The sequence below is a fragment of the Canis lupus genome, chromosome 34 (genome assembly GCF_048164855.1).
Source record: "Canis lupus baileyi chromosome 34, mCanLup2.hap1, whole genome shotgun sequence".
In the NCBI taxonomy this organism is placed as follows: domain Eukaryota; kingdom Metazoa; phylum Chordata; class Mammalia; order Carnivora; family Canidae; genus Canis; species Canis lupus.
In genome coordinates this window covers 20,616,824-20,643,972 of record NC_132871.1, presented here as the reverse complement: position 1 = coordinate 20,643,972, position 27,149 = coordinate 20,616,824, and the positions used below count along the sequence as shown (strand labels likewise).

At 37.7% G+C, this 27,149-nt stretch overlaps 1 long non-coding RNA gene and 1 pseudogene across 2 annotated transcripts; both read right to left on the bottom strand.

Moving 5' to 3' along the window:
- Positions 1 to 21,479, bottom strand: LOC140624276 (uncharacterized). 2 transcript variants are annotated; one of them, XR_012023766.1, is made up of 4 exons: positions 21,181 to 21,479; positions 3,195 to 3,275; positions 2,120 to 2,290; positions 1 to 119 (listed from the first exon to the last, which is right to left on the bottom strand). It is a non-coding gene; the product is annotated as an uncharacterized lncRNA (long non-coding RNA). The 2 variants fall into 2 exon arrangements; XR_012023765.1 differs by lacking the exon at positions 1 to 119 and having other exon boundaries at positions 1,917 to 2,290.
- On the bottom strand, positions 17,551 to 17,814 carry LOC140624538 (acyl-CoA-binding protein pseudogene; annotated as a pseudogene).
- Positions 21,480 to 27,149: the final 5,670 nt, after the last annotated feature.

The following is a 27,149-nucleotide window of genomic DNA, read 5'->3' as shown; positions in this document are numbered from 1 at the left end:
CTTCTCATTTTAATAAGAGTTTGGCTAGGTTAAGGTTTTTTTCACCATAAATCTTTTCTTTGCAAAACTCAGTAGACCAGTCTTAAATAATGTGATTCTTGGGCCATCTGCTTCAGAATCTATGGAGATAAGGTCCAGGAATATGCATTTTAAACAAGCTTTTAAAGTAATTTCACATTTTCAGAACTATTTGCATAGAAATCACTCTTGTCACTACTAAAATTTAGTATATAAAAAGAAAGTGTAATTTTAACACCAACTATTTTTCCTCTTGCATATTATTTGTCGTTTCTGCCTATACAACTTTTTATTATCCTTGAAAACCATGAATTTCAAAGATATTTGTGGCTGTGGGCTATACTACATTGATTTTGCCTGATTGGCCCTTTCAAAATAGAAACAAATATTTCTTTGGCTTAGCATATTTTTCTATTCCTTCTTGATTATTACTTTCTTCCCCTTCTTCCTCCTTTATATGCATATTGGGTCTTTTCCATTTAGTGAACACGTCTTTTTTTAAATACTTTTTATTTGAAATCATTATAGATTCAGGGTGTATTGCAAAAGTAGTACCGAGAAATGTCCTGTGTGCTTCATCCATATGCCCCTGATGTTATTCCTTACATAATTTTATTACAGTATCAAACCACGAATTTGGTACAGCGTGTCTGTGTAGGTCTGTGTCATTCTGTCACATGCATAGATTTGTGTGATACCCACCACCATCAAGGTACAGAACCGCTCTATCTACACAAAGATCTCTCTCTCTTTATAGTCATGCCCCTGACTCCTTACCATCCCTTGCCCCTGGCAACCACTAACCTATTCTCAACTGATACCATTTTGTAATTTGAGAATGTTATATAAGTGGAATCAACTAGTATGTGACTTTTGGAGACTGGCTTATTTTACTCATTGTAATGCCCTTGAGATCCATCTGTGTTGTTGGGGGTACTAACAGCTGATTCCCTTTAATTGCTAAGTAGTATTCACGAGTATGGATGTACCACAATTTAGCAAGGCTCTTGGTTTTATTATAGTCAAATACATTCTCTGTCCTTTTAGTTCTCAAAGAATTTCTCAAGTTGACTTTGCAAACTACCCACTCACCCACCCACACCCTTTTTCTTTTAAAGGAGTCAATTTACTGTTCATTGTTTCTGTCTGCTTTCTAAATTTGATACACACATTTTTGCCCTTATGAAGTTAATGATTCAGATTTTTCCTTGAAAAGATTTAGTGATTCTCAAATCTTTGTAATATAATTGTAATTAATATTCATATATTGTTGAGAATATAAATGATATTTTAAAAAGTGTTTTTATGTTTCATACAGTCGAGTAGCTTAAAAGCATAGGTCTGGACTCCAGCCGCTCTGTACAAATCCAGACTGCCTTGTTCAAGCTGGAGCACCTTTGATGAGAGCTGGCTGTGAACATATTTACAGCTCGGTGGATTAACAAGGCTGAAGTTCATTAGACAAAAGACAGATGGCTAGTCAGTGAGGTGAGTAAATATAAACACCAGGTGGGCAAGTGATCACCAGCTAGGTTATTTAGGACTCTGCTGCTTTTCTTTTGTTATCTGAAGGTTTGGTAAGGCATCCCTCAATCTGTACCATGTGGAATTACCTGCAACTATCATCCACTACTGGAATGATTATATTTGAAATACCCAGGATTATGCAGTGTGAATGGGTTTTTGAGAAGATGAGTACTGTGTATTATCATGAGAAAACATTACATTGGGAAGGAATGATACACACTTGACCTAGGATGAGTGATGCAGCACCAGAATAATTTTCCCCCAATTTGTTTTATTGTGGTAAAATATACATAATGTAAAATTTAGGATCTTAGCTACTTTCAAGTGTACAGGTCTGTGGTATTAAGTACATTCATATTGTTGTACAACCATCACCAGCATCCATCTGCAGAATTCTTTTCATCTTGCAAAATTGAAACTATATCCTTTAAAGAATAACTCCTCAGTTCTCTTTCCCTCCAGCCTCTGGCAACCATCGCTGTTTTCTGGCTGTATGAGTTTAACTACTCTACGTAACCCATATAAGTGGAATCATACAATACTTGTCTTTTTGTAACTGGTTTATTTCACTTACTGTAATATCCTTAAGGTTCATACATGTTGTAGCATGTGCCAAAATTTCCTTCCTCTTCAAGGCTGAGTAATATTCCATTGCAGGTATATACCGTATTTTATTTACGCATTTGTCTACTGATGGACATTCGGGTTGCCAAAAGAAAGATGGAAGAGGTTGGCCAGAATAACACTGCCAAAAAAAAAAAAAAAGAGACATGGAAAAGGAGAACATTAATAGGGTCGAATATTGATGGAAATCAACTGAGATGAAAATGGAGGAAAGGTTGTCAGACTCTGCACAAATTTCAAATGAATTGTAAGAGTGGAAACCATGGATTAAGGGAACTGTAGAAATTGAGGAAGGACATGTGAAGTGTCAGTATCTTTGCAAAAGTCTGTGTGTGATGAAATCAATGAGGATAACATTGCATTTTAAGATAGTGTCAAGAAACCATCTTAAGTTGGCTGGTGGAGATTTGGGCATGTTTGTAGGAATAGGTTATATTAAGAATAGAAAAAAGTAGTAAAGAAAAAGATATTAGAGCTGATAATATATAATATAGATGAAAATGAATTTACAGAGTTTTCCTGGCAAATGTTAAATTATGCATTAAATAATACTATTTTCTTTTTACTAGTTTTCTTCTTACAAGGTAAATCCACCAAAGTGTCCTGCTGGTTTGTGATGGAAACTCAGTTACAAATTTGCTAAGGTTAGAATAAGGACAAAATAAAAATTCCTTGATACAATTTTGTTACTAGAGAACACCATTTTGTAGAAGAATTCAGTCATCTAACCTTCTCTGTAATCCTGATAAGTCTCTTGGAAAAATATCTATTGTCTAAAAGTGAAATTTGATTTTCATTCAGTTCGCATTCCTGCATATTAAATATATGTTTAAATAGTAGTTTATTTTTTGTAAATATAATTGATGCTTTTTAAAAAAATATTCTATATTACAGGAAGCTTTATGCAGAGCATTAAAAAATGGGCAGTTTAAAAATAAATTATCTTTAGTGTTGAAATAGAACATACTAATTTGCCATATACAAAAGGAAATTCTCCTTCATAATTATATCTTGCTCATACTTACAGTTTGTTGTGCTTTTAATTATACAGCAACTGGTGATGATGATGCAGCTCTCAATGGCTAGGGAACATCAGTCCAGGTGCCCTAGGAAATGCCCACATTTGGGATGACTCTTTTATCTGGTTCAGATCTATTTTATTACAATGGAGATTTCTTTTCCAAAGAAATTCCAGCCCACTGAGAGATAAAGACTTTACAAAGGGTTTCAGTTGCCCTTTATCTCCAAAATGCAACATCATGTCCTACTCAGACATTTCAGGCACTGCTTCTGCCTCCTGTATGAAGTCACCAGTTATCTAAGTAGTCTGTCACCAGTTATCTAAGTAGTAGTCTGTCACCAGTTATCTAAGTAGTCTGTCACCAGTTATCTAAGTAGTAGTCACCAATTATCTAAGTAGTCTGGATTCTTATCTCATCAGTGGCTTAGTTAACTCTATCTTTTGGGGGCAGATTACAAAGAACGTCTACTTCGTACAGCTGCGTTTCTAACAGTAAGACTGGGTGACTCTTCTAAAATGGGGAAGTTCTGACCTGTCTCATTACTTTTCTTAGGACATAAAATGTGGCCCAATGGTGATATCTAATCATGATTATCTTACTTCATTTGGGGTACTCATTAGGACTTTAAGGAGCACAATGCAAGCCTTGGAATGCAAGTGATCATAATGTCTAAACTAAGGAGGGATTTTCACAGGGAAGTTGCCAAATTATCATAATTTCCTTTCTTGTAATGTGTATGGCATGCCTTTCATGAAGACACTCAGGGGTAGCTTCCTTAAGTAAAGCTATCTACTGGTTGGATCAATGGATCAATACCATTGATCATACCAGTTGATACCATGTATAGAAGGACGGATTGTATATGGTGCTTTGGATAATCTTAGAACATAAAGAGATCTGTCTGAGAGGTCATTATAATACTGGGATTAAAAATTGCCCATAAAAATCCACTAGGTGAATAATTTATGGAAGGATAAACAAAAGTGAAATGTAATATTAAAATTATATTTTTTAGCTTATTACATGATATGCATGTAACTAGTGAATAAGACTTGGGATCTATGGCATGAAGGAGATGTCTAAACTATTTGAACAACCTTAAAAACTTCCTGTCTACCCATGACATATACCCCAGTGTCTGTGTAAAGCTCAGAGTCTGCCCTTAACAGCTTATTATCCATCACATTTAACTAGCTTTATCTGCCGAACTTTTTCAGATTAACCTCTGTGTCAAGCCATTATACCCAGTTCTGAAAGCTCAACTAGGATGGACACCTCTGCAGCTAGTCCTATAAGGAACTCTCAGCTTCTGCTGAGACAGGAGAAAGGAGAAATGGACAGGAGAAATGGGAAAGCTAGTTTGCTACCCAGAAAGAGGATGATGTGCTCAGTTTGCAGATGGAAAAGTTTAGATGTTTTGTAGGACACTGGAGGTATTGGTAGCAGAGTTGGAGTAGGTTTAGGAAATCAGTTGGGGAGTCATTAGTATAAAATGACAATTGGCCTAGGAGGCAGGATCAGGAGGCCAAAGAAAAGTAAGTGGAGAGGTACTGGGTCGGAAGACAGTCTTGCAGCAAGAAGAGGAAGAGGAGTTAGTGAAAGATTTAGAAGCCAGATGGAGAGGCAGGAAGAGCCTATCCCTGTGCTACCAGCATGAGCTCTCACGATCATCTATAGCTTCAAGTTTAGATTTTTGATGTGCTCTCAAAGTGAAATCATATCCTTATATTTTGTTTGTATTAAAATTTTAATTTAGTAATGGTACACATTTAAAACATACCAGAATGGGACGCCTGGGTGGCTCAGTGGTTGAGCACCTGCCTTTGGCCCGGGGCGTGATCCTGGAGTCCCGGGATCGAGTCCCACTTTGGGCTCCCTGCATGGAGCCTGCTTCTCCCTCTGCCTGTGTCTCTGCCTCTCTCTCTCTCTCTCTGTCTCTTATGAATAAATAAATAAAATCTTTAAAAGAAATAAAAAAAAGACATACCAAAATGTTTGGATTCTTTAAAAAAAATGGAAGTGGCTTGGATTTCCCCCAAATAATGATAATCTCTGGAGGAAAAGCAGGAGACCGTTCTAGGAACAGATAATCAAAAATATCAGAAATGTCAGAAGTTAAAGAAAGGCCAGAGAGAATAAGCACTGAGAAAAGATCCTGGTATTCACTGAGACCACTGGAGTTCTTTGAGGAGAGATCTGAGTATTGTGGTAAAGTGAGGTCAGGGACGTGGTACATGGTAAGAAAATGCTGCTGGTCCCAAGCATCCTGCAGAGGAGAATGTGGCAATTAGAACCACACACGGGGCATGTGCTGCTTGTTTTCTATGTGTTGTGTGTGTGAGGCCACTTTCTCTTAGTTTCTTTCCTTTCCCTCTTATTTCCTACCTCTTTCACTACCTCCTATTCTCTAGGGAAATGGAATCCTGGCTAAAAGGCAAGCCTGTCCTCTAATTGTCAGGGTACCCAAACAGACACCACAGTTTCTTAGTGACACTTATGGTCCCGGAAGGCAGAAGTAGACTTTGTTCAAAGTATATCATGTTATGACTGAGTCAACTTATGTGTAAAAGAGCTCTTCAGAAAACAGGAGTCGAGGTACACAGCTTAGAGAAATAGGAACGGAGAGCAGAAAGCTTTGGGCAATTCACCTTGGAGCGGGCAAGTGGGAGCTTGTCTGGAGAAGTCCCTAGGCAACTACAAATACCTACTGCATACGTTTACACTTTCTCAGCTTGCTTCTTCAAGGGCAGGCAGGGAGCATTTAAAGAGTCTGAACCAGCAGGCACCTAATAAAAGCATTATTACGTCTCCACCACTATCACTGACCGTTCCCAGCCAGTACTCACAGAGCACCTAAAGCAGAAAGAGCTACTGAACCAAACTCAAGGACTGATTGATTCTGTGGTGCCCACAGGAGCCATTGTTTATGACATTTCTATCCAGCTCCAAGGAAGCATTGACTTGTATGTTTAGTTCTACAACCCATCCATTGAAGGACATTTCCCAAGGGTAGTGGGGGTGAGGAACCTCCTCCAACTCTCTCAGGTTTTCCTCTCTCCTGCTTTTGTGCTCAGGCATCTGTGTAATCCTTATAGGGCTTACACAAAAAGCAGGCAGAGCCAAAGTGTCCATTTTTGAGGTCAACAGAATATAGTAGTGCTCTCAGGCTTGATTTGGAGCCATTCTTGCCTTCCTGATATATATATATATTTTTTATTAGTTGCCTGTTGTGGCCTCTGAGCCAGGGCAGTGAGCTTTGGGGGTGTATTTGTATTTGCACAATAGATAGCATTTTTTACCTCTGCTTTAAATAAGGGTGATTATCTTACCACCTATCATATATCCATCTGTCTATTCATTATTCAATTCCAATTTATTCATTCATTCATGCATTCACACATTTATTAAACACATTTATTTTATTTTTAAAAAAAATATTTTATATTTTTAAAGATTTTATTTATTTATTCATGAGAGACACACACAGAGAGAGGCAGAGACACAGGCAGAGGGAAAAGCAGGCCCCATGCAGGGAGCCCGATGTGGGACTCAATCCCAGGACCCCAGGATCAGGCCCTAGGCTGAAGGCAGCGCTAAACCGTTGGGCCACCAGGGCTGCCCCATTAAACACACTTTAAATGCCATGCCCATCCCAAGGACCACGAAGGGACTAAAAATGTTGCTTACCAACAGGAGGCAAGACCTGAAGAAACGTGGAATCAACTCTTACTAGAATTTGGAGCAGGAAAAGAACCTATGTGACTGCAGGCAAGAAGAAGTGGATTCTAATAAATTTCCTACTAAACAGCTAGTCTAAATGAATATGCTTTCTTTAGATGGTAAGGATTGGACCAGAAATCAAGAGTTCTGGATTTCAAGTCAAATTTTGAACTCCTTGGAGGAAAAATTTGCATATATGCAGAGTCATGGTGGTAATTAGAGTATTAGGCCCCATTTTGAAACACTGTAATCGGGTCTGATTCTAAATTTCATTTCCTGAAGGATTTGCTCGTATCATTTCAAGAGGCTTTAGTCCTTTTAATTGCAAACCCATTTAAAGCCTGAATACTGGATACTGTTCTCCGCCTGGCTGCTGTTGAATAACATGAAGGAATTTCCACAGTTGTGTACATTGGACACTAGAGGGCAGTGTTTTACTTTTTTAAAGATTTACTGTCCAGCTGTACAAAATGCTGAGCTGTAGCTGGAGGGCTTTGTGGGCGTGGAAAAGCTTCAGATATTTGCAGTGAAACCCACCCCTGACTGATCTTCAAAGAGCAGAAGAAATGATTCCATGTGACTCACCGATCCTTAGGCAGAGAATTTGACTAAGCTGTTTGTCTTAATGGTTGAGAAGCTTTCAGGATACTTAGATTTAAACATGTCACTTACAGAGCCCCTCATGAAGATTTGCTTTTTTTTCCCCTTTTTCCCCCTTTTTTGAGAGAGAGAAAGAGCAAGGAGGAGGAGCAGAGGAAGAGAGAGCATCTTAAGCAGGCTCCATGCCCAACATGGGGCTTGAACTCATGATCCTGAGATCATGACCTAGGCCTAAATCAAGAGTTCGACACTTAACTGACCCAGCCTCCCAGATGCCCCAAATTTGCTTTTAAGTACTTTTTCTTTTCTTTTTTTCTTTTTTTTTGCACTTTTCTCTGGCCTATGTTATCACCTTCTGGGGTAGAGGCACTTCGAACATGCTGCACACACAAATGTGTATATATCACAAAATCTTTTGGCAACAATAGGTCCCATTTCCCTTTCACCAGGACTTGCCTATGGACCCCTACTCCAGCCTTCTCTGTCCATCTTAGTGTGTTTGCCTACTTTCTGTTTACCCTTTCTTCTTTCTTTCTCTTTCCTCTTTCCTTCTTTCTTTCTTTCTTTCTTTCTTTCTTTCTTTCTTTCTTTCTTTCTTTCTTTCTCTTTCAAGATTTTATTTATTATTCATGAGAGACAGAGAGAGAGAGAGAGGCAGAGACACAAGCAGAGGGAGAAGCAGGCTCCATGCAGGGAGCCCGACGTGGGACTTGATCCCAGGCCCTGGGCTGAAGGCGGCGCTAAACCGCTAAGTCACTCGGGCTGCCCATTTATTTCTGTAGTTTCTCATTTATTTCTGTAGCTTCTCATTTAGTATATTTTCATGGATGTTTGTGTATGTTATCTCTGCAATTAGAATGCAAACTCCCCGGGGTGCTTTGGTAGCTCAGTCGGTTAATCATCTGCCTTTGGCTCAGATCCCAGGGTCCTGGGATGGAGCCCTACGTCTGCCTCTGCTCAGCAGGGAGCCTGCTTCTCTCCCTCTCCCTCTGCCTGTTGCTCTCCCTGCTTGTGTTTTCTCTCTGTCAAATAAATAAAAATAAAATCTTAAAAGAATGTAAACTGACAACAGGAGATGTGTTTTACATTTCTCTTTCATACCCTCCGGTGCTCACGATAGGACATGGAAGAGATGTTCAATGGAACCTTTCTGAATTAAATGAAGTGAGAGGTAATACCAGCAGGACAAGCATGGATTTAGTGGTAAATTGCCTGAAGGGCATCTTTGGTAAAAATTTTATATCTGCGTATGTAAAACCCTGATTTCCATTCCTAGAACCTATTCTTGCCACTCTATATCACTATTCCAATTTTCCTGTTTTGTGTCTTGTTTTATCAGGACCCAAATGAGGGCACTAATAGGGAAACCAGTCCTGAAACATACCTGCATGATTTCCTGTAAATTACTAGATACACTGTCCTCTTGTCTACTTCCATTGCCCTTACAAATAGCCAGTCCTAATAATGGTAATTTCTTGGCTAAAATTTCTGGAAAGTTCACAAGGGAGATATTTCAGGTGACATTGTTTCTAGAAACCTAAAGCTTTCAGAGGAAACCCATGAGAAGGAAAATGGATATATTTTTCTCTTTCCTGAATCTCTTAACCTCTTACTATTGTCATTAAACACCTCATTTAACTTGATACTGTACTTTGATATTCTAATACAGCCCCTTTGATGGAATTATGGAGGGATATGTTGGATGGTTTGTGGGGAGAATGGAAGGGAAAGCAGAGACTAGTTAAATGATTGCTATTGAATTTTCCCATGTAAGATCTGAGAGCCTAACCAAGGAGAGAGGGAAGAATGGAGGTATATTAAGAGAGCAAAACTGTCAGGATCTAGTGATCAATTGGAGGGAAAAGAGTAGGATCATTTCCAGGGAAAAGGAGGGAAGAGAGTAGGATCATTTCTAGAATCTTGAATGGTTTAAGGTGTCATTATGACTACAGGAAACAGAAGAGGAACAACAGATTCAGGGCCAAGTGGAAGAGTCTGGGTTTATCATGAGCTGTCTGTAAGACATCCAAGTCATATTGAGAGGATCTAAGAGATCAGAATGTGGAGTATGGAGAGAGATCTGGGGCAGAGATTTGGAGCTGGGACCCATGTAAGCTTGATGATAGAAGCTCTAAGTGGGTTTGAGATGGCTCACATTAAATGACTGATAATGAAATTGGGGAAAAATATTTATAGGGTAAGAAGAGGAAGACGAGCCAGAAAAGCAAACTGTCCAGGACTGTGGTTATGGACGCCAAAGGAGAATATAGATTGAAGAAGAAGGCATGGCCGAAAGAGCTTAGCAGTAGGTCTGAAAGGAAAGGTAAGACTGGGAATTATGCAACTAGAAGGTCAGGTTCCAAAGAGCCTTAGAACATGGTTTATTCATATATGTGCTATTATATATTCCAATTTATATATTCATCTTCCAAAGAGCCTTAGAATAAACATGCTTTGGGATTCCCCACAGAGCCAGGTACAGTGTTAAGCATGTGGGACGTACACAATGGATGTTCTACTTGTTGAGCTGAGTTTTGCAAGAGTGACCATAAAACACCTTACTTATTCTTAAATAAGGAGGGGAAGAAGGATATGCTCCCCAGAATGGGGGAATACTTTTCAAACTTCAGAGAATCCGGATCCTCACTCCTTCTGATTCAGACTTCTACAAACCCCCATAATTCCTTCTCTCAGTTGATAATCATTTCATGTAGTTAGAGATGATATGGAGGGGGAGGTTTTGAACTGTGACTATTACCGACATGGGGAAAGATGAGATGGGAACCACAAGGACATGGCTATATAAAGGGTTAATTGTATATATGTTTTAATCATGTCAATTTTTGCGTGTATGCCTTAGGTCTTTTATATAAATTAGTGTGTTAGTGGCAAATAAATATGTGGTACTCACTTTCAAAATAGTTTGGTGTTTCTTATGTGCCCCATTGTACCATAATTCAACACATAGATCTTTGCTAAGAGAGATGGAAAATAGCATGCATCCATGGTTGGATTCATTAAATACATATTGAGCACTAATGAAGTACCAATTAGACATTGTGATTCATTTAAAAAAAATAAGCCAGTCTCATAAATAAATAAGAGACTACTTGGCTTGCCTGGAAGACTTGTTCCCTCCTTTTATAAGGCTGACTTCTCAACCCTAGTAGATGAAATGTCGTTTTCCCAGAGAGGCCTTTCCTGACTACTTAAATGAACCCCCTCCTCATTATTCTATTTCATTGCATCCTGCTCACAGTTTCTAATTGTGTACACACACCTATTTCTTTACTTGATTGGTGTCTATCATGAACTCTTTGAAAGCTAGCATCAAATCGGTTTTGCAACATGTTCAGAAGGTAGGGGAGTACCTACTGAGAAGTAAGAGGCATTTAATAAATATTTGTGGAGTAGATGTATATGTTTCTTGTTCTATATGTAAAAACAGAGTGTTTTGTAAATATGTTCAATTCTACTCTTAATATTATTTTTGTTAAATAAATATCATGATGCCATATCCATTAGCAGCTAGACCCCTAGTGACAACCAAATCATTTGTCAAAACTGATTAATAAAAAAAAAAGTGATTCATTAATGAGATATTGGATTTAGTAAGGTTAGATTTAGTAGGTAAGATTTTCAGGTAAAATGTTTGAATATTTGAATTATTTTTTTTTAAGATTTTTATCTATTTATTTGAGAGAAAGAGAGAGAGCCAGAGAAAGTATGGTGAGAGGAGGGAGTGAGAGCAGGGGGTGGGAGGAGGGAGAAGCAGCATCCCTGTTGAGCCTGATGGGTGGGCCCCAGGATCATCAGGATCATGACCGGAGCCAAAGGCAGACACTTAACCAACTGAGCCATCCAGGAGCCTAAAATATTTGAATTTGAAGGTATAATGTGCCAACAAAATTAAGCTTTATGAAGGGCTGATATTTCTCAGTTTCCAACAGATGTTTACAGCTGGGTGGCTGGTATCTTTTCTGACTGGGCTGGTGTCAGAAGGCTGATTGTTCAGTTTTTATTTGTATCACTATAAATACTACTACAATAAACATCACTATAGAAATACCACTACGATGATGCTATCTTTTGTCAACTACATTAAAAATAGGATTTCTGGTTCAAAAGCATGTGAAGTTTTACCTTTAATAGATAACTTCTTATTTCTTCCTAAAATGTTCGTGGTAATTTAAACTCTCAGTTTTGATGTGAATAGTATCTATTTCTCTGCATCCTTGCCAGCACTGGGGTTACTTTTTTTTTAATTATTGCTAATCTGAAGGTCATATGCTTTTTTGCTTATATTGATATATGTGCTATTATATATTCCAATTATGAGCAATACTCTTATTACCAATAGAAAGTCTACTTTATCATCGTATTAAAGCCTTTTAACATAGTGTTGAGTTGACTTGTTATTGCCTCATTTATAATTTTGCATTCAAATTTAGAAGAGACCTTGATCTACACTTTTAAAAACTATTTTATCAGGATTTAAAAATTTGGATTATCATATCTTCATACAATAATTCAGAGGAACTCACTATCTCTGTTGCATGGAATAGTTTAATAAGCAGATTACCTGATTTTAAGATTTCAAAGTACAATTTATTTTAATATAATTGTGTTAATGTACTAAAAAAATGTGAAGGGATATTACATTTTCTAGAATTGAAATTTTTTTCAAATTTCACTCTGCCCTGAAAACACATATAGGGCATAATTGAAAAGGGGTACATTTATTTTTCCTCAGAAAGCGCTAAGCCTTAGACCATTTTCACAAAGCAATTTTGTAGGAAACATGAATGAGAACTACCCACATAAAGACAGTTCACACCACCATAATTTTCTTTACAGAAACAAAATCTTTAAAACGAATCAAGGAAATTAAAGGGAAAGTTTTAGGTGGTTTGAATACGAGGCTATATCCATGCATATTTCATAATAAGCACAGAGTTGCAGAGAGTAGTACCTCATTTGGGATAAGAGTAGAGAGTGGTTGTGGCTCCTAGTTAGATCCATTCTACCGAGCTTAAGAGTTATTTATTTATTCATTTATGAAATATCCACATCACCAACCATAAGAAATGACCTGCTCATTCTCTGAAATCATAGCATTTGTCAACATAAATGTGTGCTTTGAATCCTTTCCCCTAGTCATCCAGTTGGATTTCAATTCCATTTCTTCTACTTTCTGTTTAATTGAAAATTAATTACCTTACAGGCAAGTCCCAGGACTCCCATCCAGAATATGTTGCCTTGTTTATTTCTTTCTTTGCCTTGACCAATTAAAACTTCTGGAATCCACTGAGATTTTTATATGGTGAAGTTGACTATTTTGCATAATTCAGGAGCAAAGTCTATTCTGGTAACGACTATTTAACTGTAATTTCAAAACCATCTCCTGTAGAGTCACAATCATTCTGTAAGAGTACTACAGTTCTAATAACAAATGTTTGGATTGATAGTGTCGATCTCCTTAATACCATACAGCAAATAATTTTGTGAAGTAAAGACATTAATGTAGTCTAAAAAGCAATGTAAAGCCTGAACAATCAGCATAAGGGAAAGTGACCTATTCCATGTAGTCTACATAATTGCTCTGAAGCAGCAAATCCCAACAGAATGTGCATGGATACGCTTTTGAGAAAAATTTATGAACAAGGAATAAGGAAGGAGTTTGTGCATCTCAGCTTCTCAGAAAGAAAAGATCATGTATCCTCATGTATCTTACTTTGTTTAGACAAGTGATTAATTATGTAGAATTACAGAGACTAGCAGAGTTTTGAACACTATCCATGCCCCTATTTTTGAGTTTTTTGAAATTGGAAATACTGGAAATTAAGCTTTTAATCAGAGAGATATGTGAAAATATACTTGTTGTAGATCATGAGCACAAAATGAGAAACAAAAGAGGTGCAGATATGGGAGGCGTAAGAGGAATATGGAAGTGCTAGTGAGTTTCAGAGAAAAAATAGACATTTTATGTAGACACTGGTCTAAGCATAGAAAAAAATTCTGGAAGAATACATAAGAAACTTTTAATTGTAGTTGTTTTTATAAGAGAGGAAATCACCTTTCATATTAAAGCTTTCTATGCTGAATTGAAAAAGAAAAAAGAGAAGACATTTTAGGAGCAAGCTCAACATTCCAAAGGAAGAAAATTTGTAATTATTGAAACAAAAATTATTAGGTTCCAAAAAATTTTTGTCTCCCGAAGGGCATTAAAAATGCTGAGATACTTCTAAAAACTGTTTTTTCCCCTATTACTATTCAGTATATAATCTTATATTTAATTATTAAACATGTCTGTAGGTAAGTTTTCTGTTGTTGAGAGTGAACCAGGATATTACTGAGATCAACTAAATTTCTTAATTTTAACTTTAGCATGGAGGTAAAACATTCTGAGGGTTCATTTGTGTTGCAGAGAGGGACCCAGCTTTCATCATAATTATTATTTCTATGTTTATATTATTTATATCCTATTAACCAAATTGACAGCATTCTATATTAATGAGTAGCTTTTTCTGCACTTGACTGCCTAAGATGCTTTCACATTTCTATAGTTCTCTTATGATATTTATAAAACTGCATGCATATTCAGTAAGAAATTATATAAACTACATAAACCAACACCGTTAATTGCACACTGTTGAACTTAGCTTCTTTTGAAGGTTTTGTGTTTTGATCAGGACTGTGGAGGTGCTTAAAAAAAAAAGGATTTAAAAAAAAAACTACAAATAGGGAAAGATTGAGGCTTGCTAATATGGAACCCATTCTAGTTGCTTAAAAAAGAAAAGTATGTAGGAAGAGCCTATAATTTTCACTACTATCTTTGGGCTTGGAAGAATGCCCAGGTTGGTGACAAAGGGAACTTTGGGGGAAGACTCTAAATCTACCACACTGTAAGAGAGAAAATGGAAAATCAGATGGATAGCTTCATTAAAAACATAAGCCACGTAAAATCTTCGAGAGTTAAAGGAATAATAGCAGGATTTCTATTGATTTTTTCCAAATTGAAATATTACTATGATTTAACAATTTAAATTATTTTGACAAGAAGCAGAGATGCAGCTGTAACCCATTAACTACAGTCTAAGTCTTTATGAATTTGCTCTTGGGGCCGGGATTCATACACTCAACTGTGACCCAACCTTGAAACCTTATTGTCTTCTCTGATCTTTTAGTTTATTTTTCTTAAGATTTGATTTATTTATTCATGAGAGACACACAGAGAGAGGCAGAGACATCGGCAGAGGGAGAAGCAGGCTCCCTGAGGGGAGCAGAATGCGGGACTCTATCTCAGCACCCCGGATCACATGCTGGGTCGAAGGCAGATGCTCAACCACTGAGCCACCCAGGTGCCCTATCTTCTTTGATCTTAATCATTTTTTTGAATACAATTTCTCGTGCATCCGTCCCTTCTTTTTTCAGGTGGTATTTTATGATCTCTAGAACACTGCTTCTCATACTTTAATGTACACCTAAATTTCCTGAAGATTTTATTAAAATGCAGGCTCTGACCCCAAAGGCCTGAGAGTTTGCAATGTAACAAGTTCCCCATGAGGCCGATGCTGTGGGCCTGAAGCCTGTACTTTGACTAGGAAGGGACTCTAGAATGCTGCAGCATCTCCCCGAATGATTATCATTAGATTGATCTTTCTATAACACTATTTTACTGAAAGTCTTCCTTTGCTGGAAAACATTCAGGGATCTACCAAATCTAGTTTAAAGCCCAAATCAAGTCATTTACCACCTTCATGATTTTGAAATAACTAACTTTATTTTCCACCACTCCTTTAAAAGAAAATCTGAGTTTTAGTCAAACTAATCAAATATCCTCTCTCTGATGAAGTTCCAGTTCCACTCAAGAGGTGGACCCAGTAGGACTCCTGGCTCTTCCCCTCTCCATTTTCCAAATCCATCCCAGAAGAAGGGAGAGAAAAACAAACTTTAGGCAAGCCCTGAGTTGAGGGATGGGGGAGAAGTTGCTGTTTTGAACTCACACAGGATGGTAGTTCTGGCCTCTGCAGGAGGCCACTCAGCCTGGTTGTAGGAGGCTAAAATAGAAACTTTTCCCTTCATTTCCTTTGGGATTCGCAATGCCAGGCCCTGTGCCTGCAGTGACTGAAAGCTGCTCGGGTATCCCCAGCAGAACAAGGGGGAATGTAGGTACCTGGTGCTTGTGGGCAGCTGACTTCAGGCCCCTCCGTACTTTCCCTTCCCCAAGCCTTGGGGCTGGGAAAGGACAATCTTGCGTTTGTGGCCATGAGGAATTTAACTGTGCTTTTCTGGTATCCTCTTCATTAGGTTTAATTAGCAATGTTCTACTTGCTTTATAAAAAAAGTTTGGAAGTATTCTTTCCTTTTCTATGTTCTGGAATGCTTTAAGAATAATTAGAATCATCTGGTGTTTGGAGGTTTTGTAGAATTCTCTTGTGAAGCCATCTGGGCCTGTTGCCTTTTTAAGGGGGGTAGGATTTTAATAATTTTTCTTCTTTTTTTTTTTTCCTATGGAAATTAGTCTACTTAAGCCACCTATTTTGAGTGGTATCAGTTTTGATCAATTAAACTTACTGGGAAATTACTATTTCATCTCTGTGTTATTTTCATAGAGTTGTATAAAATAGTGTTTTCTGTGTTTTAATTCATTCTTTTCCAGGGATTATTTATTATTGTGCATATTTATGCTTCTCCCTTTTTTCTCTGAATAAGTTACCAAATGATTTCTACCCTCCCAGGAACCAGCATTTTAATTTATTAATTCGAATATTTTTCTAATAATTAATTTCTGCTTTTTTTTTTTTTTTTTTTTTTTTTTTTACCATTTCCTTTCTTGTGCTTTACAATGTTTGTATGTTTGTTTTTTCACAGGATTTCAGGTTGGGATTTTAATTCATTTATTGTTATTCTTTCATTTTTATTGATGTTAAGGGCTTAAGGCTATGAATTTCTCTTTAATCACAGCTTTAATGATATCCCATACAGTCTGTTTTTATTAGCATTATTTTTAAAAGAAATTATGAAATTTAATTTAGCATTTTCCTTTTACTGAAGAGTTGTTCAGTAGAAAGTTTACATTTTCAGCTGGAAAAGACACTTTAGAAATTAACTTCTTGTTAATTTCTATTAATATTGTGCTCTGATCAGAGAATGCTATTTGAATTATTTCTATATTATGAAAATGAGGATTTCTATGTGATATAATATATGCTAAGTTTATGTGAATGTTCCATATGCCATTGAGAAGAAGGTGTGTAAATTATTATTGGTGGTAAAATTCAATATAGATTTGTAAGATCAACTTTATTCATGGCATGAGGAGTGTCTTATATCCTTCCTTGGTTTTCATCCACTTGATTTTCTTGATCTGGGAATGATATGTTAAAGTCTTATAATATTATTTTGTTTTTGACTGTTTCTCCTGACATTTCTGGGAGTTTCTGTTATATAAATGTGGTGGTTATATTCACAGTTATTTAAGAATATTATCTTTGTTATGAATTATGACCTTTATCATTTTAACATTATCTTTCCTTGTTTCATTTTATGCTTTTTGTGATGATTTATACCTTGTCCAATATCAAGATGTCAACCTTGCATTTATTTAAAGTAACTAATGCACTTTAAAAAAAGATTTTATTTATTTATTTGGGAGAGAGAGAGAGAACAAGAAAGAATGAGGGGCAGAGGGAGAGAGAAAAAGAGAAGCAGCCTTCCCAATGAGCAGGGAGCTTGATGTGGGGCTCGATTCCAGGACCCTGGATTCATGACCTGAGCCAAAGGCAGACCCCCAACTGAGCAAGCCACCCAAGTCTCCCTAAAGTAACAAATACACTTTCGATCTACAGATAAAAACTACTCAGTGAAGGTCACTAACCATTTCAGTTCCTACTCTGTTAGAGCCATATACTGTAGGGTCTTCAGGATTCTAGGTTAACAGGTTATTTTCATTATTTCAGGTCATCCACAGTATTAGGAAAACAAGACTTTATGGCAGGTTAGATGAAATGCACTGCTGGCAGCCAAATCCAGCCCCTTATATTCCATACTCTTTCTTTAGATCTTCTGCTTTGTTGATGTAAGCTTTCATGGCATCTTCGGTGGAAATCCCTTTCAGCTGATTTCAGGCCTCCCACTTGGCCTTGCCTTTGAGATCTGGCAGCCCAGGCTGCTCTGTGCTTGTGTCATCCACAGTTGCTTGTTCATAATGACTGTAGGTGAATGGCATCTCATTGTCTGCTGGCTTGGTCTTGAGGTGCTTAGAGTCCTCAGCAACTTTGTCAAACTCAGCCTCAGACATGCCCGCGGGGTTGCAAGGATTCCGGGGAACCCTGCACTTTTATTTTTTATATTTGCCGGATAAAACTTTGTCCATCTCTTTATTTTTGACATTCCTTGAACCCCTTAAGGATGTTGATAGTATATAGTAGAGTTGGGTTTTACCTTGTGAATCAGTCTGAAAATCTCTTTAATAAGTACTTTTTTAAAAGATGTTATTATTCATGACAGGCAGAGAGAGAGAAAGAGGCAGAGACACAGACAGAGGGAGAAGCAGGGTCCTCACAGGGAGACTGACATGGGACTTGATCCCTACACCCGAGATCACACCCTGAGCCAAAGGCAAATGCTCAACCGCTGAGCCACCCAGGCATCCCTTTAATAAGTAAATTCACCTCATTTACATATATTGACATGACTAATATGTTTGGTCACATCAGTAATCAACTCTGTTATTATTTTTTTATATTTACTGTATATATTGTCATAGTTGCTATGTTTCACCATGTGGTCTATTTCCTTGCCTTTTTTATTTTTATTTTTTTAGGGATTTGGGGTGGACAGACTATTTAACTTAGTTTAGGAAAATTTGTATTTTTTTCTAGTGATTACCTTTAGTACCTTAGTCCCTTTATTCCTTATTTAGGCTTCTACTATTTGATTTGTCAGCTTAAGATGACATCCTTTTATCACTTTTATCACTACACAGTATTCAGAAAATGCATTTCATTTTTTCCCTTTCTTTCCCTTTTTTCCCTCCCATTTACTTAACCATATTTTGAAATTCTGTCAAAATATTTAACGGGCACATGCTGTTCTTTCATTGTTTGCCCCACCTTTCTTCTAGTCTTTAATCTATAATTAAATATATATATTAAATATCTTCAGTGCTCACCAAAGGTCCCTTTGCTGAAGTTTCTGGCTGGCTGAAGCTCTCACTCTAGTAGATTCCTAAGGGAAGGCTTGTGAGGACTGTATTCTTTGGATTGTTGCATGTTTAAAGTTATTTTCTATTGCCTTGATTCCACATGCAAAGGCAAGAGATTTGAGAGGTTCACTGTGATTTCTGGTTTGAGAATGCCTGATTCTGTTGGGTGGAGAAGTATAATTTTATCCCTGTGGAGAAGCAGGTTGGTGTATCTTCTGGCTCTGATTCTCTTTGGTTTCTTTGTTTTCCTTGACTTAAACACTCTGCTGCCTTTACCACCTAACCTCCAAGGGATGCCCCCACCTACGGCCCTCCCTTTCCTTCAGGGGCCGTACTGTTTCCAGGACTGTTGCTTCTGCTCCGGTGCACTTTTCTGCTCTTCCTTTCAATTCTTCAGGAGCCAGTGCCCTGATACAACAGGTCTTATCTTTGTTCCTACCATTTTTCCAGTCCACGTGGAACTCTCTCCTTCTGAGAGTGATATTCTATCTTTGTGGAGTCTGTTGCTGCTGTACCCCACTATCTTCTTGCTTTTGATCTGGCCTGGGCCTTGAAGTGGTTCTCCAGATTTGGATGCTTATACCCTACTTACATGTAAATTGAGATTTGTCACAATCTCGGTCTCCCAGTTATGTGGCAGGCATGGGTTATGGATAGTTTTATTTGCTCCCTTTTTGGATATGCGTGGTTTGGGGGAAAGTGAACAGAGATTTGAATTTAGGCAGTCACCACCCTCCTATGGGAACTCAAAGGGCAACAGAGTCACTTTTTTATTTCAATAATTTGAGTTTAATTGTACTATAGGAACTTTGAGGGCACACTTAATACATTATCAGGCATATAGTAAGTCATAATTAAGTATCTGATGGAGGAATGTATTAATAGATACTATAATTCACTTTACTTTAGCAAAAGAGATTATGGAGGAACTACTCTAATATTTATGATGAAATAATCATGTCTAAATTGTATTAGTTGCTAACTCAGTGGCTTAATTGTTGCCAGTCTACCAGTGATATATTATGAAAATTAAATACAGAAATTGTTTCATGCATTTGGATACAATTCTCAGGGATGAAGTGAGGTGAGCACGTATCAGAAGAGATAACATGGTAAAAGTGATTTTTTTCCACTAATGATGCATGACGTTAGGTGAAACTTTTAGGTAAAGAAAACAATAAGCTATGCCTTGTGTTTTCTTTGATTAAAAAATTACATATATTAAGTTCTGTACTTCTAACTACTTGGAAGGATGTCATGTAAGAAAAAAAAAACAACTTAAAAAAATCCATGGAATCTCGCCAATGATTTTGATCAGGGAATGTTGGCAGACTGAACGAAGTATCTGAAAAAGTAAATGTTGCCAAATAATTTCAATGTTTATAGCAACTGGTTTCTTAAACTTAGTTGTGTAGCTCTGTGAGGACACAAAAATGAAGTAAATCAGAAAAGATAAATCAGTACCACTTTCAGGGGATGGTACTGACAATGGCTCCCATCTTTCTTAGAGCAGAAGTTTTTACAGTGATGAGCATGCTCCATATCTGGGCTATCCGATGATGGCTACTAGCCATGTGTGGTGAATGGACAGAGGAACTAAATTTTTAATTTGTCTATTTTAATTAATTCATGTAACTACTTGTGGTTCATGGCTACCATATTGGACACTGCAGGTATCCAGAAAGACATTCATGAGCTCGGGCTTGAAGTTATCTCATATGGGGGAGATAAAAAGACAGAAGAGAAATTCGGGTGGCACAAAGAAGTGAGGATTATCTGTCTGTTACCTACCTGTTTATCTGCCTATCCATCTATCTATCGGAGAAAGAGCAAGTGACTATTTCAGGAGGAAAGAAAGAGGAAATGCTCTTTTCTACTCTTGGGTGAGTCCAGGACTACTTATTATAGAGTTTTAGTCTTTTCATTTTCTGCCTCTGCTGCTTTGTATCAGACTATGACATCCACCTTTAGATTTAACTCTTTGAACCCTTGTGAAATCCATACATAGACTATCACTTGGTAAGTTGAATATTTTGAAAATGAATTAAGGAACACATATACACTCACATTAAACACACACTAAGTCCATCCCCATATTTGTCCTGCTGTTAAGCCAAGAGCTATGTAGAAATTTGCTAACCAGACCTATAGTTTCCTGGTTTGTTGGATGGCTTATGGCCTAGGTTTCTCGGATTTAGGACTCAGGTTGCCTGAGTTTCGATTCTGGATCTCCCATTTATTAGATGTGTGACTCTTGGAAACATACTTAACTTTTGCATTGGTTTTCCCATACAGTTGTTATGAAGGTCAAATGAACTCATAGTTGTAAAATACATAGAATAATGCTTTACACAGCTTATTGAACAAGTTAAATTAAAATTTCAGTAAAAATTAGATGCTACCAGCATTAATGACAGTTTCTCACTTAATTTTCTCATTCACCAGAGCTCGTTCAAGTACCTGTCAAATGACAGACATCAGGAACTCCATCAGGGGACTGACCAGGTTGGTACTGACTTAGTAGGTTTCATATCTGATAGTCTTCATGATCAGGGTCTCAAGATGGTAGCACAAGCTCATTGTTCTCTACTGCCAGGCAAGAAGAGAGTGGAAGAAGTGCTGAGACTTTTAGTGAGATAAATTTGAAATAACTGCAAATAGGAAAAACATATCTGATTTTGCCATGAAACACCTTCCAGTTTAGTAATTCTGAGACAGATCTATTTGCAAAATGTGAGTAGGTACCTAGGTTAGGCTGATAGAACACTCAACATTCTGTTGCTAAGGTTCTAAGCCTATTTGTGGTATTCTATTTTTAGAGTGTACAAGAATGAATCAGAGGCCTATGATTAATTATTAATGATGTGAAATAACATCGTCGGATGATAGAATGTAGAAAGTTTTAATAACTGCTGCTTTGAGGATTACTTTTAACAGATACACAAAAGAATTTTCGAAGTTGTATTTTACCCCCTTGGAACATTGCTTGTTTTGAAGTAATTTTCTCTTAAATGTCTATGGTATAATCCTATCTTGAAAAAGAAAAGATTGTGGCAATGAGAGGATCCAAAAAGATTAATTATAGCTCTCTATTTATTAGCATGCAAACTAAATTCCTAAAATGTATGACTGTCTAACAGCCTGTTAGATTAAGAGAAAGCTTTATCTTTCAGTGTGGTATCCCTTTTGGTGTCTATAGTAATTAGTAATATTGATCATTTATTCCTTCCAGGCTCTGTTATCAATGGGTCACATAGATGAGAAAACCCCGGGGCAGAAAAGTTAAGTACTCGGTCAAGGTCACACAGGTAGTAAGGATGGATTTGATCTTGAGCAAACTGATGCAAGAATCTGCACCTCTTGACACTAATTGCTTTCTAGTTCACATAAAGGACTTAACATATATCACTGAACAAGGACAAGCATGGGAAGATTATATCTTGTTTGGATTTCATCCTTCCATTTCCTACTATAACCATTCTTTTGTTTACCAGACACTGAACACACACTAAGCTAATGATGGATACACTTTATTGAGCATTTATTGGCTAATGGTTTATATGTATCATCTTATTTAACCCTTGTAGCTACCCTATGACATAGCTTAGAGACCTTAAATGGCAGCATATCATGGTGAGCATGGAGGCAAGAGTTGAATGCAGGTTCCCTGACTCCAGTACTAATACTCTTCAACACATTGCAGGCAGTGGGTTGTGCTTAGTGCTGTGGAATGTGGACATTGCATAAACCATAAACCCTTTCTTTGTTCAGAGAACTTGGAATGCAGTTTTGCTGGTTAAGATATGCATGCAAATAACTGATACCTATGGGGGAAGTTATGAAGGATACAGATACTCTCCTCTGAAGCTCATCAAACTCAGCAATCACTTTTGACAAAACAGGAAAGACTACATAGAAAAGGATATTTGAGTTGATTAAGGAAAGAAAGTGAAATTTGGAAAAGGAGCTATTTAGGAAATAAAGTTCAGATAGTGAAAACTAGCAGTAAGTATTTGCAGTGATTTTGAAACAAGAAAAACAGTTTTCTTATTAATAGACCTGTTTCCATTTTTAAAGCATAGCACAAGGATTTTCTTTCCAAAGTTGATTTACACTTTCCTTCATTTATTTAATAAGTATATGTTGAGTATCTATTGGGTACAAGATATTGTTGATGCCAGCATTGAAGATAGAAAATGTTCTAAGAGACAGTATATTCCCTGGTCTCTTGGAGTTCATGGTCTAGTGGGAAAAGGCTGACAATTAAAAAAAAAAAAAAAAGCCAAGTGAGGTGTGCAGCCTGTGTAATGGTGATAGTGCTACCATCAAACTCCAAGCAGGGCAGGGGGATGGGGAGTCAGAGACAGAGGTAAGACAGCTTGCGACTTCAAATGGGGTGATGAGAGAAGGTCTCACCAAAGAGGTGCCATGTGATGGAAACCTGAAGGGGGGGTGTGAAAGAGCAAGTGTAAGGACAACATTTTATACATATAGCTGCAAGAACTTCATACGTGAGGGCGTATGTCAGATGGCTTGCTTTTTACTCACTCTGCCTTGCTCCCCAGGATCTACCGTCTATCCATCTCCACCTTTCTTTTTGCTGTGCAGGGAGAGGCTGTAAGGAGCTTATCACCAAGCAACTTTGCACTTTGCCTTACAGTTAGGTTTAGCTGCTGAGAGGCTGGCATGAGGTCAGAGAGAAGAGACAGTGAGGTCTGGATATTTATTCCCTCCATCTCCAAGTGGAGCTCTGGGTAACATGGAACATAAGGGAATCAGTATTAGCCCTGATTTAGGAGGTAAAAATATGAAGCAGTAAAAAATGCAATGGTCTGACCATGATATAACTGGGATGTTGTAATTAGGATAAGAATGGAAACTGCAAATATGTAGCCTTTTGCCTACTGAAGTTAGCCCATGGAAAGGCAGTATTTCTCTTTATAGACTCCTTGAAGCCCTGATGACATTTATTGACCCTATAACTGAAAGAATACAAGTGCACATGTGTGCTTAGAATTGCTTGCAGTTTCCAGGGATTAATGAATTCCTTGAAGTTCTACAGATTCCTGGATTCCATAAGACCCTTAGCCCATGGAAATGAGAGAGACCTCCTATGTTTGGGTGATTTGTCACATAGACTCTCTCAGCAGCCAGGATTTAACAATGCTTAATTTTGTGGTTTCAGTGAAAAAAGTAAAATAAATATTTTCCACCATATGTTTGGAGACTAAATGAGGCTTTAACATGAGTTCCATATCCAGTCATGCAAGAGAGCCATGCACTGTCAGGAAGTATTTTCAAAATTAATGCTGTATATAGATTACATCTGTATTAGGAGCTATAATCTTTTATTCAAAGATGCAATGTGTCTCTAAATAATATAGTCCAAGTGGACGTGTGTTATGAAACAATGGCCCATAGGATATTTTGAGGCAGATAAAATGTTACCTGTTGTTGGGTAGAAATAGCTTGAAATATAACTTTGATACAGTAGTCTGATAAAAAATGATAAAACAGGGACGCCTGGGTGGCTCAGGCGGTGAAGTGTCTGCTTTCAGCTCAGGTCATGATCTCTGGGTTCTGGGATCAATCCCTGCACTGGGCTCCCTGCCCTGTGGGGAGTCTGCTTCTCTCTCTCCCTCTGCTCCTCCTCCCTGCTCATTCTGTCTCTCTCTCAAATAAATAAATCAAAAATTTAAAAAAAATTATAAAACAATTGAAATAGCCTCCTCCTCTGGGGAGTCCTGAGTTACCTAAGAGCAGGTGTGCCATCATTCTTGTCTCTGAATTCCTAGTGCTGTGTACAGCACCAACCACAATGTGGGATCCTATCAGACATGGATAGCTGTGAATTATTTCTATTCCAATGAAAATTGCATATTATTTATTGGTGATAAGTGGATATAAGTAGCTCACATTTCTATATTTAACAACATCTAGAGGAGGCTTTCATTCAAGGTATTGTAAGAATGATGAATTTGTTGAGACTTGTGAGAACTTTAGATATTTTCTATACAGTTAACTTAGGCATATACACGTATGTGCGCACACACAGGCTCACAGTAAAAAAACCACTCTGACTTCTTCTATGAAAGTCTTTAGCAGAATTTATAATCCACTAAGTCTGTGGCAATTTGTGATAGCAGCAAGAGGACACTGATACGTTTACCTAAAAGTAAACCACGAGAAAACTTATCAGAACCATTTTAAAAAGTAATACAAATATATTCACATAATTTTGCATTTGCTCCTTGACTTTTAAAAAGAGCTGTGTGTAGAATTGATATAGAAGAAGGAGAATTGGGCAGCCCTGGTGGCGCAGCGGTTTGGCGCCGCCTGCAGCGTGGGGTGTGATCCTGGAGACCTGGGATCGAGTCCCACGTCAGGCTCCCTGCATGGAGCCTGCTTCTCCCTCTGCCTGTGTCTCTGCCTCTCTCTCTCTCTGTGTCTATGAATAAATAAATAAAATCTTTAAAGAAGAAGAAGAAGAAGAAGAAGAAGAAGAAGAAGAAGAAGAAGAAGAAGAAGAAAAGGAGAAGAAGAAGAAAACAGTTTGTGGTAAATAATTGTTTCATGCGCCCACATCACCCTGACCTCTAGTTCCACTGGCGCATCGCCTTTCCTGGCTCTCACCCTCCTGCCTTCTTCCTCTTATAAGGGTCTTTTTGAATATGTTGGAACCACCAGGATAATCTCTTCATTTCAAAATTTTAAATTTAATCACATCTGCAAAATCTCTTTTATCGTGTAAGGTAAAACAGTCACAGATTCCAGGAATCAGGATGTGGGCATCTTCCGAAGGCCATTATTATGCCTACCACAGTGTAAGGATGACCTTCCGCCTTCAGGTGCTGTTGCTGTTTAAGCCAGGACCTTACTTTCTAACCACTTAGTAATCCTGGTCTTACATATTTACCATGAATAGATGAATAGGGTTTAGCTCTGGTGTTTCTTCAAGAGTCCATTCCTTCATGTAATCAATAAGCTGAGTGTTATGTATTTCTTTTATTTGAAAGTGTTGCTTCTTTTCAGGAAATTCAGTAAAACGTTAGTATATTATCTTACACAGAAATTGCTCTAAGTTGCAAGGGTGCAATAATTGTTTTTGTTACTAGACTCATTATTTTCTGTTTAGCAATAAGGGCATTGAAATTTTTTATGGGAATAGTCTGATGCATAGAGTCTGATCTAAAAGCAGATTTTTCATTTGAGGTGGTATCGTGGGGCTATTTATGTAATCATTCATTATCAAACATTGCCTCAAGTTGCAAGCAGTTGAAGAGTATTATGGTTTAATCACTTCATATTCTAACGATGATAGTAGGCTTTCCCTGGGAAGGACGATGTGGCTCAGAGAAAATGAAAACACTACTCAGCACTTTTTTTTCCTTCCATAGTAAATGCAAAGAAAGGACTATGAATTGTAGGATCATCACTCTGTGGTAGTAATCTCTGTAATCTTAAAATGCCTATTCACCCATAATCAGCCTCATTCTCAAAAAGAGATTTGTAGCTTATATCTAGAAGAAAAATGGGAGGTTATTTGGTCTATTTCCTTTTTTTGTACAAACAAGGACCCTGTGATCCAATGGGGAAGTGACTTGCTCAAAGTCAAACAATTAGGTAGGGCACTAGATTCAAGCTAATTTTTCTGGCTTTCCCAAGTGGCTTCTTTTGAGCATATTTCCATTGAGAATATGCTTTGAACATTCACAGGGAAATGTGACTATGAGTTTTAGCATGATGCTGTAGCAGAAGTGACTTCTTGAAGACTTGTCTCCTGTTTTCCTTTCTGCATGACTGTTGCAAAATAGTACGTATCTATGTGTGTGTGCTGTGTGTGTGTGTGTGTGTAATGTAGTAAGCAATCTGATAATTTCTCTTAGATATAACCACCAATGGTGCCTGTCTGTGAAGGCTAGGGTAAACTATGAGAAATTCAGCTGCAATGTAAGTTAGTACATGAAAGGAACCAAATGGGTGTTGCAGGGCTTCTCTATGTGAGTCATCGATGTAAGTTGTCAAAGAAATAGGAAAGGAACTGAACCTTGATCATTGATGATGTGTCTGATGTAAGTGGCAACCACTCAGGGAAGCCAGGATGTGTAGAGAAAGGAATTTGGAAAACAGGGACAGAGAAGTGAAGAGATTTGCGTGAATATACAGCTGAGCTACAGCGAGGTCCTTTATTTAGAGCTGGCTTTAACTCTTAGTGTCCAGCCCCTCTCCTCCAGTATCCTTCTTTGTAGTCGCTGAAGATGTTTAAGTGGAGAAGTGACATTATTTGAAGTAATTCTTTATGATATGTATTTTGCCCAGCTGTGCTGAGTGTTGTGGAGTAGAAAGTGTCCAACACAGGGTGACTGGATTGGAGGTTAACAAAAGAGTGTAAACCCAGGCTGTGGAAACTTCCCACCACAGAATCTGTG